The following is a 12,940-nucleotide window of genomic DNA, read 5'->3' on the forward strand; positions in this document are numbered from 1 at the left end:
TATGAATTAATGATCAGACGTAATGCTCTTCAAGAACCAGATGGTACCCACTTAGTTTCACTGGAATTGCTAACTTATACTCATGTATACCAGTTCATGAAAACCTTGACATAATTAGAATGTGATGACGCATAATGTGCTCTGCCATGGTGAGGTTTCCGATTTATTTGAGTTACTAGAACTATCCTTAACTTTCAACTCCGTTACCTTCAATGACAAATTCTATTCAGCCAAATGGTTTAGCCATGGGTAATTCAGTTTCTGGTACCGTGGCAGAGATTTTTGTCAATCACTTGGAATGCACATTTTCTGAATCAAATTCAGAGTTCATACCAAAAATTAAATCGTATCGTCGTTATGTAGATGACGTATTACTATTGAATGACGGATATGCTAAGGACATTTCTGATTATATGTCCATATACCCATTTCACTTCTACGCGCCCTAATATTAAATTTATTTTCGACGTGTAAGTAAGCGATGCACTAAATTATTTAGATCTCTCTATTACTAGGAAAGACAATAATCTTATTTTCGGAGTATTTCGTAAACCCACTTGCACCTATGTTATGATTTACAAATGGGTGTGTTTTGCTCCATGATACACATAATTTTGAGGTTAGATATAAATCAGGAGACAAGATATAAGGAATTGCAGACGATTGTTCAAGGGGGTTTAACAAACTGGTATAAGGTTAAAATTATTCGAAATTGTTTGATTCTATACAGAAGCAGAAATGCAAGACAGTCAAGAAAGAGGAGCAGAAGGTTCTTTGGTTAGTCTAATGTACAACAGACCCCACTGTGACAAAATTGCGAAAGTTTAGGAAAAAAACAATATAAATGTCTTTCGAAACGAAAGGTAATTTACATGTGCGACTGAGACATGACGTAGGACAGAAACGAAGAAGTACTTTTAGTAAATCAGTATACAATGAGGAAATTGCGATAATTTCTATATTGGTAAGAGGGGAGAAAGCTTACAGTAGAAGATACAGAGGACACTCACAGCCTAGTGACGCTCTGAGACAGCATATGAAAACGAAGTAGCATGACGTGTTGCCCATATCCGAAGGAGTTGAGCTTTTACGCGTAGCCCACCTCAGAATCGTCTGTTAGAGGTTTTGGAAGAATATATTATGTATATACCTCATGTATGTCAGTAGCAAATATTAGTTAATGAGCAGGAGCTTTTCAGTAGGAACTGGCCCTTAGGTTTATTTGAAGCGACTATACGAAATGTATTTCGTATTTGACCCAAATGCTCTAAGGTTGCTTTCTGTCCTTTTTTTCCTCTCCTGTGGTATCCTCTTCATCTCATACTAGCACTTGCAACGTACGTCCTCAATTATTTGTTGGGCGTATTCCAGTCTCTGTCTTCCTCTACAGTTTATAACCTCCACCTGATTTTCCCATTCGTCTGTAGCACCACATGTCGAATGCTTCGATTCTCTTCTGTTTCTGTTTTCCGACAGTCCATGTTTCACTACCATAAAATGCAATATATTCTCAGAAATTTCTTCCTCAAATTAAGACCGATATTTGATGTTAGTAGGCCTCTCTTCACCAGGAATGCCCTTTTTGCCATTACTAGTCTGCTTCTGAAGTCCTTCTTGCTCCGTTCGTTATTGGTAGTTTTACTGCCTAGGTAGCAGAATTCCTTAACTTCATCTACTTTGTGACTGTCAATCCTAATGTTAAGTTTCTCGCTGCTCTAATTTCTACTAATTCTCAATACCTTCGTCTTTTCTCGATTTACTATCATTCGATATTCTGTACTCATTAGACTGTTCATCCCGCTCAGCAGATCATGTAATTCTTCCTAACTTTCACTCAGGATAGCAATGTCATCAGCGAATCGTATCATTGATATCCTTTCACCTTGAATTTTAATTCCACTCCTGAATCTTTCTTTCATTTCCATCATTGCTTCCTCGATGTACAGATTGAACAGTAGAGGCGAAAGGATCCATCATTGCCTCACATCCTTTTTAATACGAGCACTTCATTCTTGGTCGTGCACTCTTAATATACTCCCTTGGCTGTTGTATATATTGTATATGACCGGTCTTCCCTATAGATTACCAATGTTTTTCTCAGGATTTTGAACATCTTCCACCATTTTACATTGTCGAACGCTATTTTCAGATCGGAAAACCCTATGAACTTGATTTTTCTTTAGTATTGCTTCCACTATTAACCGCAACGTCAGAACTGCCTTTCCTAAAGCCAAACTGATAGTCATCTACCACATCCTCAATTTTCAGTTTCGTTCTTCTGTATATTATTTTTGTAAGCAACTTGGCTGTTAAGCTGATTGTGCGGTAATTCTCGCACTTGTCAACTCTTGCCGTCTTCGGAATTGTGTGGATGATGCTTTTCCGAAAGTCAGATGGTATGTTGCCAGACTCTTACATTCTACACGCCAACGTGAATAGTCGTTTTGTTACCACTTCCCCCAATGAGTTTACAAACTCTAATGGAATGTTATCTATCCCTTCTGCATTATTTGATCTTAGGTCGTCCAAAGCTCTTTTAAATTCTGATTCTAATACTGGATCCCCTGTTTCTTCTAAATCGACTCCTGATTCTTCTTCTATCGCATCAGACAAATCTTCCACTCATAGAGGCTTTCAAAGTATTCTTTCCGACCTCTTCGCTCTCTCCTCTGCATTTAACAGTGGAATTCCCGTTGCGCTCTTAATGTTATCACCCTTGTTTCCATGTCACCGAAGGTTGTTTTGACTTTCTTATGTGCTGAGTCATTCCTTCCGACAATCATTTATCTTTCGGTGTCATCACATTTTTCCTGTAGCCATTTTGTCTTATCTTCCCTGCACGTCCTATTTATTTTATTCCTCAGCGACTTGTATTTCTCCATTTCTGAGTTTCCCGGAACAATTTTGTACATCCTCCTTTCATCGACCAATTGAAGTATTTCTTCTGTTAACCGTGGTTTCTTCGCAGTTACCTTCTTTGTACTTATGTTTTGCTTTCCATCTTCTGTGATGGCCCTTTTTAGAGATGTCCATTCCTCTTCAATTGTACTCCCTGCTGAGCTACTCCTTACTGCTGTATCTATAACCTTGGAGAACTTCAATCGTATCTCGTAATTCCTTAGTACGTCCATGTCCCTCTTCTTTGCGTATTGATTATTTCTGATTGTTGTCTTAAACTTTAGCCTACTCTTTATCACTACTGTATTGTGATCTGAGTCTATGTCTGCTCCTGGGTACACCTTACAATCCAGTATCTGATTTCTGAATCTCTGTCTGATCATGATATGATATAACTGAAATCTTCCCGTATCACCTAGCCTTTCCCAAGTATACCTCCTCCTCTTGTGATTCTTGAACAGATTATTCGCTAATACTAGCTGAAACGTTTTACAGAACTCAATTAGTCTTTCTCCTCTCTCATTCCTTATCCCAAGCCCATATTCTCCTGTAACCTTTTCTTCTACTCCTTCCCCTACAACTGCCATCCACTTTCCCATGACTATTAGATTTTCATATACCTTTACATACTGTATTACCTTTACAGTATCCTCATAGACTTTCTCTATCTCTTCATCTTCAGCTTGCGACGTTGGCATGATACCTGAACTATCGTTGTCGGTGTTGGTTTGCTGTCGATTCTGATAAGAACAACCATATCACTGAACTGTTCACAGCAACACACACTCTGCCCTACATTCCTATTCACAGGAATCCTACTCCCGTTATACCATTTTCTGCTGCTGATATTACCCTATACCCATCCGCCCAGAAATCGTTGTCTTCTTTTCACTTCACTTCACTGACCCCTACCATATCTAGATTTAACCTTTGCATTTCCCTTTTCAGAGTTTCTATTTTCCCTACCACGTTCAAGCTTCTGACATTCCAAGCCCCGATTCGTAGAACGTTATGAATCCGTTTATTATTCAAAATTTTTCTCATGGTAACCTCCCACTTGGCAGTCTTCTCCAGAGCCGTATGGGGAACTTTTGCCAGTGGAAAGAAAACACCACACTTCTTCAATTACAGGCCACATGTCCTGTGGATACATGTTACGTGTCTTTAATGCAGTGGTTTCCATTGCCTTCTGCATCCTCATGCCGTTAATCTTTGCTGATTTTCCCCCTTTAGGGGTACTTTCCCACCCCTAGGCCAAGAGAGTGCCCTGAACCTCTGTGTAGTGTCGGCAGACTTGCCAACACTACGCACACTAATTGAAAGAGGCGGCCAAGATGCACGCGCTAACTCACGAAGGATGGAGTGAGGTCTGAAACAGGAGACTTAATGAATGTGATAAAGAAAATACGTATCTTTGGAATATACTTAACTTTTAATACATCCTTGTATACATCGTTCTTGATGAGACATCTGGAGATTGTGGCGATACAAGTGACTCTTTATATACAAGCTATTTAAGGCTAATGGCGCCTTGCTAAGTCGTAGCCATTAACTTAGCTGAAGGCTATTCTAACTGTCTCTCGGCAAAGGAGAGCAAAGGCTTCGTCCGTATAGTCGCTAGCAACGTCGTCGTACAACTGGGGCGAGTTCTCGTACGTCTCTCGAGACCTGCCGTGTGGTGGCGCTCTGTCTGCGATCACTCAGTGGCGACACGCGGGTCCGACATGTACTAATGGACCGCGGCCGATTTAAGCTACCACCTAGCAAGTGTGGTGTCTGGCAGTGACACCACATTCCTCCCCCGCAAATCGGCGAACGGTTGTGTTATAAGGCTTCCGCCCGCCGTGGGGAGGACCCCATGTTGACGTATACTATGAGGTGGGGAGCCTAACAACAGGCGAGGCTGTGCCACCCGCACCTGGCCATTCGGTCCGAGGGGAGCTAGGAAACGTCTGGAAACCTAGTCCAGGGTGCACGTCAACATGCGGTGTATGCGCCCATAATGAGACAGGAGGGGCCGAAGGGTCGACCTCCATTGCGTCGGGGTATCCGACGCGCGATGACGCCATGCGGTCCGTAGCGGGCAAAAGTTCCATGGCGGAGGACATCTGGTCACGGGAAGCGATCGGCGGCGCGTGACCCAGGGAGGCGCCGGGCGGCTGCAGCGACGCGTCCACTCCGGGCGGCGCCGGCGGGAGCACAGGCGGCGGCGGCGGCGCGTCGCCATGAGGCAAAATGGAAGGCAGCGTCGGTAACACCTGGGGATGAGGCGAGCCAGTAAATGGGTCCACAGGGCGCTGACCGGACGGCACCGTCGCTGAAAGCAGACGGGGAGCGGCAGAACCCAGGCGACGACAGAGGCGCAGCTGATTGAGATGCCGACGCACCTCACCAGAGGCCCCCAAAACCAAATACATCGCGTGGCCGAGGCAGCGAAGAATGCGCCCTGCGAGCCAACGCCGTGAACCGCGATAGTTGCGATAGAAGACAACGTCGCCAGGAGCAAAAGCAGTAGTCTGCCGCTGCACTGGAACCTGATGCGGCGGATGCAGCAAAGACATCAAGGTTCAATGAGGACGACCATGGAGCAACTCAGCCGGCGAGCGACCATCGCGGGGCTGAGAGCGATACGAAGACAAAAAGAGCAACAATGCGTCCTCCCTAGAATGCGACTCTTTCAACTTCAACATCTGTGACTTGAAAGTCCGGACCAACCGTTCAGCGGCACCGTTTGACTGAGGCGAAAACGGCGCGGATGTCAGATGTTGAATACCATTGGCCTTGCAGAATGACGGAAATTCTGCGGACATGAATTGTGGGCCATTGTCGGAAACAATAGTCCGGGGAAGACCTTCAATGCCAAAAATAGCGGACAACGCTTGGATGGTGGCAGATGACGTCGTGGAAGACATCCAGACAACAAAAGGAAAATTACTGAAGGAATCCACCACAACCAACCATCGAGCATTCCAGAATGGACCAGCAAAATCGATGTGCAAGCGTTGCCAAGGGGAAGTGGCTTTCGGCCATGCAAAGAATTTCCGCGGTGGGGCGGATTGTTGTTCGGCACACGCCACGCAAGAAGAGCACATATTCGTAATCGCAGCATCGATTCCGAACCAAGTACAGTGCTGACGAGCAAGTTGTTTCGTTCGCACTATACCCCAATGTCCTTGGTGAAGAATCCGTAAGACAGAGGACTGTAACGAACGAGGGACCACGACTCTGGACTGATCATTATCAGAACGCAACAACAAAACACCACGTCGTACAAAAAGTCTCTCCTTGTGAGCAAAAAATCGGCGAACCAACGGATCCTCGATCCGCGACTTTGACAAGGGCCATTGCGTAGCAACAAAACGCAAAACAGTAGCAAGGACAGGTTCAGCAGCTGTGGCTGTAGCGACACGACGAAAATCAATCGGAAACGAGTCGACCACGTCATCGGTTTCCGCATCAATGAACATGCAAGCAAGTTCGGAAGAATCGAATGCTTTATCCTCAGCAACAGGCAAACGGGACAACGCATCAGCGTTGCTGTGCTTAGCAGTGGACCGATACAAGATATCGTAGCGGTACTGCGAGAGGAAAATCGACCAGCGAATGAATTTCTGCGCCGTACGTGGAGGTACAGGCTTGTTCGGATGAAAAAGCGATGACAATGGTTTGTGGTCTGTGATGATGGTAAAGTGACGACCATACAAGAAATCATGGAACTTAGTAACACCAAACACGAGAGCTAAAGCTTCTTTCTCTATTTGGGAATAATTGCGTTGCGCAGACGAGAGCAATTTTGAAGCAAAGGCAATAGGACGATCATGCGATCCATCTTTGTGCGCAAGCACAGCACCGATTCCGAATTCCGAGGCATCGACCATCAACAAAAGGGGTTTCTGGGGATCGAATGGCATAAGGCAAGTATGTGAAAGCAACGCCGATTTCAACTGGCGAAAGGCGCGTTCGCATTCCGTCGTCCAGACGAACGGAACACCGTTACGGCGTAAGCGATGAAGCGGAGCTGAAATGGAAGAAGCGCGCGGCACAAACCTGGCATAGTAGTTAATTTTTCCCAACACACTCTGGAGCTGTTTCAAGTTCTGTGGCGAAGGCAACTCCTGTATGGCACGGAGGTGCTCTGGACTCGGATGTATGCCTTGGGCATTTATGACATGGCCCAGATATGGTAAGTCACGAGCAAAAAACACACATTTGTCCTTCCTCAAGCGAAGACCATTTTGTCGCAAGACCTGAAATAATGTTCGTAGGTTGGCTAAATGTTCGGCTTCTGTCTTTCCGGAGATCACAATATCGTCCAGATAGTTCGCAGCAGTAGGGACCGACGCACAAACAGTTTGTAAATATTGCTGAAACAATGCAGGTGTGGATGCACACCCGAATGGTGGTGTTTTGAATCGGTACAATCCAAGAGGCGTGTTAACCACCAAGACGCGCTGGGATTCCTCGTCCACTGGTATTTGCAAGTACGCATCTGCGAGGTCCAATTTCGAAAAGTATTTACCCGGGCACAATTTATCAAAAAGATCTTCCGGGCGGGGCAAAGGAAAAGTTGCAGTCACAAGTTGGGGATTCACAGTTGCCTTGAAGTCCACGCAAAGTCTCAATTTTCCGGAAGGTTTTGGCAAAATTACTAAAGGTGAGGCCCAGAGAGAAGCCTGCACACGTTCAATTACACCTTGAGATTCTAAACCGTGTAATGTTCTTGCGACCTCATCACGCAATGCGTGGGGAACATTGCGCGCTCTGAAAAATTTCGGTTGCGCATTTACTTTCAGTTCCAAATGTGCTTCATAGTTCTTAACGCAACCAAGGCCCGGTGCAAAAATGTCTGCAACTTCTTCTCAAAGACGAGAAACACTGGCGGAAGGCACAGTCTGGTTCACTGATAGGACCTGATTGACTATAGACAAGTTAAACAACTGAAATAAATCGAAACGAAACAAGTTCACTGCAGTAGAAGAACGAAGAACGTAAAATGACACAAGTTTTGTTTGTCCCTTGTATGTCGCAAGAAGGCTGCACTGTCCTAACACAGGTATCTGCTGTCCTAAATAACTATTGAGCTGAACATTTGCGGCACGCAACGGAGGCTTGCCCAGCTGTTTGTACGTGTCTTGATTGAGCAATGAAACTGCAGCTCCGGTATCGAGCTGGAATGGTATCACTGTGCCTCCAAAGTCTAAGTCCACAAAAAGTTTATTGTCCTGCTGACGACAAGAGCGACTTTCACGTGCAATTTTAACTGATACAGGTACAGAAGCACTTGCGACTTTACGGGATTTCCGGCGACGTCGACGCACACGTTTTGTAGGACGAACACAGTCACTGTTAGATAAAGTGGCACTGGATGGGGTGGAATTAACGACATGAATGTCCATGGGCGAAGGTCCACGAGCCTGATTGTCCCTGGTTCGATTCCGGCGCGAAGCAAAGGGCCTGGAATGGTTTTGATTGTCTGATCTTAGCTTTTTCTGGCAAACACTTTGAACATGGCCTTTCTTATGACAGTAAAAGCAAATAATTTGGCGTGGCGGGCAATTGTCACTCGAATGTCTAGTTGCACACCGTGCGCATGATTTGAGCACGGCATTGGCCTGCTTATGTGGCACACATGTTTGCGAGCTAGGCTGCAGCTGCTCGGACGTGCGCGAGGGCCGTTTAACGTCCCGTGCTGCGCGCCCGGCGGGCCGGTCAATGCGACACACTGCTGGCGAAGTTTCAAATGATGCCTGAGCAAAGTCAAGTGTATCTTGCCTATCCAATATGTCTATCACTTGTTGAAGGGAGGGATTAACTAGTTTCAAAATCTGTACCCTTATGCGAACATCAGAAACGTTCTGTGCAATTGCATCACGCACCATAGTATCGGAATACGGAAGTCCACATTCACATGCAAAATCACAATCCCTAGTAAGTCCTTGCAATGTTGCAACCCACTCCCTATTAGTCTGACCGGCCATACATTTGGTACGAAAGAACGTATACCTTTTGGCAACTACATTAACTGTTTCTTTGAAATAGGCATCTAAAGCAGACAAAATTTCTTCGTATGACAGAGTTGCTACGTCGCGTCGGGGAAACAATTTCACTATCACACGGTAGGTGGACACACCGACACAAGAAAGCAAAAATTGCTGCCGCTCATTACCTTGAATTCTGTAGGCGGCTAGATGGAAGCCGAATTGTCGGGACCATTCAGACCACGTTTCGTCGTCCGCGTTATACGGACGAAACAGTGGTGCAACGGCGTGTTGTGGCTGCGGTAGTGATGAAGCGGCGGCAGTGCACGTTGACCCTGGACGAGCTGTCCAAGGGCATCCAATAACGCCTGCGTCTGCTGATTCTGCAAGCGATAAAATTCGGACAGTACATCTGGCGAAGCCATGACACAAGGAAATGTAAGCAATGAGAAAGAACAAGATCCTGATCCCATCCTCGTCGCCAAAATTGTAGTGTCGGCAGACTTGCCAACACTACGCACACTAATTGAAAGAGGCGGCCAAGATGCACGCGCTAACTCACGAAGGATGGAGTGAGGTCTGAAACAGGAGACTTAATGAATGTGATAAAGAAAATACGTAACTTTGGAATATACTTAACTTTTAATACATCCTTGTATACATCGTTCTTGATGAGACATCTGGAGATTGTGGCGATACAAGTGACTCTTTATATACAAGCTATTTAAGGCTAATGGCGCCTTGCTAAGTCGTAGCCATTAACTTAGCTGAAGGCTATTCTAACTGTCTCTCGGCAAAGGAGAGCAAAGGCTTCGTCCGTATAGTCGCTAGCAACGTCGTCGTACAACTGGGGCGAGTTCTCGTACGTCTCTCGAGACCTGCCGTGTGGTGGCGCTCGGTCTGCGATCACTCAGTGGCGACACGCGGGTCCGACATGTACTAATGGACCACGGCCGATTTAAGCTACCACCTAGCAAGTGTGGTGTCTGGCAGTGACACCACACTCTGTCCGCTCCTCCACTCTCTTTGGCAAGGCCGTTGACAGAATGAGGGGTGACTTTTTATGCCAGAAGTCTTTAGCTGCCAATTCTGATTATTAGTCAAAATTTAAGTAGCGGCGGGGTTCGAACCAGGGACTAAAAACGTTTTTTATGAAGCAAATATGCTACCCCTTTTTTCTTTCTTTCGTTCGGTATTGTTCGTTGCATTTGGTCTGGGCGGTCATCACATGACATCCATGTGATTTAGGAAGTCAGGATGAGGAGTACACTTAGCATGAAAACTCAAGGCCCTTACTATGTCACTCCTTAACACAACTACAAAATCACAATTTATTCGAAACAAGCGATAATAAAATAGATAAAAGACAATCAACACGTGGCCGTGTTTAAAACAATATCAAAACATACAATCACAACAACTGACTTAAAAGATGAGCCACGGAGGTTTCAATAGTTGGCTCTGGCTCTGAGCACTATGGGACTTAACGTCTATGGTCATCAGTCCCCTAGAACTTAGAACTACTTAAACCTAACTAACCTAAGGACAGCACACAACACCCAGTCATCACGAGGCAGAGAAAATCCCTGACCCCGCCGGGAATCGAACCCGGGAACCCGGGCGCGGGAAGCGAGAACGCTACCGCACGACCACGAGCTGCGTATATGTCAATAGTTGAGAAACATAAATTACAATCTGAAGGTGATTATAAAAGGTGGCACAGATAGTTTTTTAAGGCAATAATCTGCAATATTAAAGTGATTTACAAGCACACCACTTCGTTACGAACCCAAATGACACAAGGAACACAAAAATCAATTACTAGAGTTGATTCAGAAGCAAATTAAAAACCATTTTTTTTATCTATACATGAAACAGGTTAAATGTCTACCAAACCGGCAGTGACGCCACGCTCCCCTGGCCAAAAGGTGACTTAACTTAAAATGCCAGAAGCAGCAGACCAGCCGTCCAAAACAACACCTAAACCCCGGGGCCCCACCGGGAGTCACTTTCCATTAGACGACACGTCACAACTTCTGTGCACCGAAGCAGAACTTGACGCCGCTCGCACACACCCCAACTCGCAGAAAATTGGAACACAAACAGACTGCAGAAAACACGGCAAACACCAAGCAAACATCAATTAATATAAGTTAATAGATCAATAAACAACAGTATCAGTGAAGAACCAATAAAAGCTTTCAATGGAAGTGACTCAAGTTTTACAGCAATATCAATGCTGTAAAATATTTGAACTAAGAACTGTACACAAATCCAATGCTGAAAATATTGTATCAGACTTTTACACTCTCATAGTTTGCCAAACAATATTTCCACATATGATTAAGGACAACAATGTGTACAAAGATGAAATGGAAAAAAATTCAAAATAATATCACGTTATTCAAATGCACAACTTCACAACGATACTAGGTTTTGTGCACTTTAATTTGGTTGCATAGGTCTGCTATGTAGCTTCCAATTGTGTAAGCTTGGTAGGCAGAAAATTACTACTGGAGTATGACCTAATATCTTCAATACCTTACAGTTACTACATCATTTGGGAAAACTGATTTTTTTAAGGAAGTAGTGACTACTGTTCTCCATGTGGTCACACACCTTGCCGGCTGCTCTTACTTCAGCAACACGTACATTAGGGCAACTAACCAACAAGTACACTAGCCGCAAAGCAAATCGTTCAACGAAACGAAGGCACAAAAATGACTTACACCTTCGATGGAGAGCGTTGTTCGAGATGGTCTCGAGGGATGGGTCTCCGAGAAAACCGGCACCAAAGAAATGCGACGAACAGCGCCCAGAATTGACATCAGGCAGGTCCACCACAAACTCGCGACCGTCTTGCAAGGTAGACCGGCCGCGCTGCTGCTGGCCGAGCACACGCGTTTTCCTCCTTCGTCTCCGCGAGCGCGTCCTTCCGCCTCGTAGCGAGTCCGACCCCAACTGCCGCTACTGCAAAACAGCCCCCTGATCACAACAGGGGCAAAGATCGTAGTACAGCCGGGTAGTCGATAGTGACGTGAGAAAGAGCTGGTGTGCCAGAAAAGGCGCACAGCGGCTCAGTCCGTTCAAGTTGATCGTTGATTGTTTTACTCAGCCATAACCATATAGAATTTGTGAGCTATGTAAGATGCAACCATTATAATTGAATATGCGTTAGTGTATTCCATCCTGTTAGATGGTGCCACCATTTTCATGGACGATCTGATGTGGCTGTCATGTCAGGCTTACTCTATAGATTCACTCGACCCCAGTAGATAGAGCCACTGTTCTCTCAGGCCACTGCCACACTGCACGTGCCTCGCTGTGCAGCTCATTTAATTACAGACAATGCGTAACGCATCGGTATTTCGCATTTCACCAATATTAGTACTTAATGCTACTCATTCGACTTACTTCACATTTTTATGGCAATACACGGATGCTTCCTCACCATTCGTACCACACTATGGGCACAGCAAATTAACATCTCGCATCAAATATAATTACATGGCTTGTACATTATGTTGACGTTAACCTTACGAAACACCAGCTAGAGGGCTGGAAGAATTCCTCCTCCCACATGGAAGAGTATGTCGACTCGGATACTCTCAGTACCTATTCTGCGCCGCCCACCAGTTCGTGGTCCACTGCCAACACTGTCAGGCTCATTGCCATTTAAACACAGCAACTACAACAGCCACTGCCATCTACGCCTCCCCTTCCCTTTCCCCTGCCCACACTGTCACTTCAAGGGGTACTTCCTTGGTGCCCATCGTTACTCTTTCCTCCCCCTCCATCTCCTCCTCCATATTGCATCCCCACATATCTCAGTCAACTCCTGCTCCTGATGCCGCTCTTGTCCCTGCCCCAACCTTCTTTGTCGCCCAAGAACCCCAGCACCACCTTCATCCACACTGGACATGGCCCACTGGGTCAAAGTCGCCATCCCCAAAAATTCACTGACACCACCTCCTGTTGGCACCTCCACGCCCCAAACAGGTCCTACCTCTCATCGTCTCCCTCACCCTTCTTCCTAGGCCGCCATCAGCAAAAAAAAACCCTAA

This window comes from Schistocerca nitens, chromosome 6 (assembly GCF_023898315.1).
Source record: "Schistocerca nitens isolate TAMUIC-IGC-003100 chromosome 6, iqSchNite1.1, whole genome shotgun sequence".
Taxonomy (NCBI): Eukaryota; Metazoa; Arthropoda; class Insecta; order Orthoptera; family Acrididae; genus Schistocerca; species Schistocerca nitens.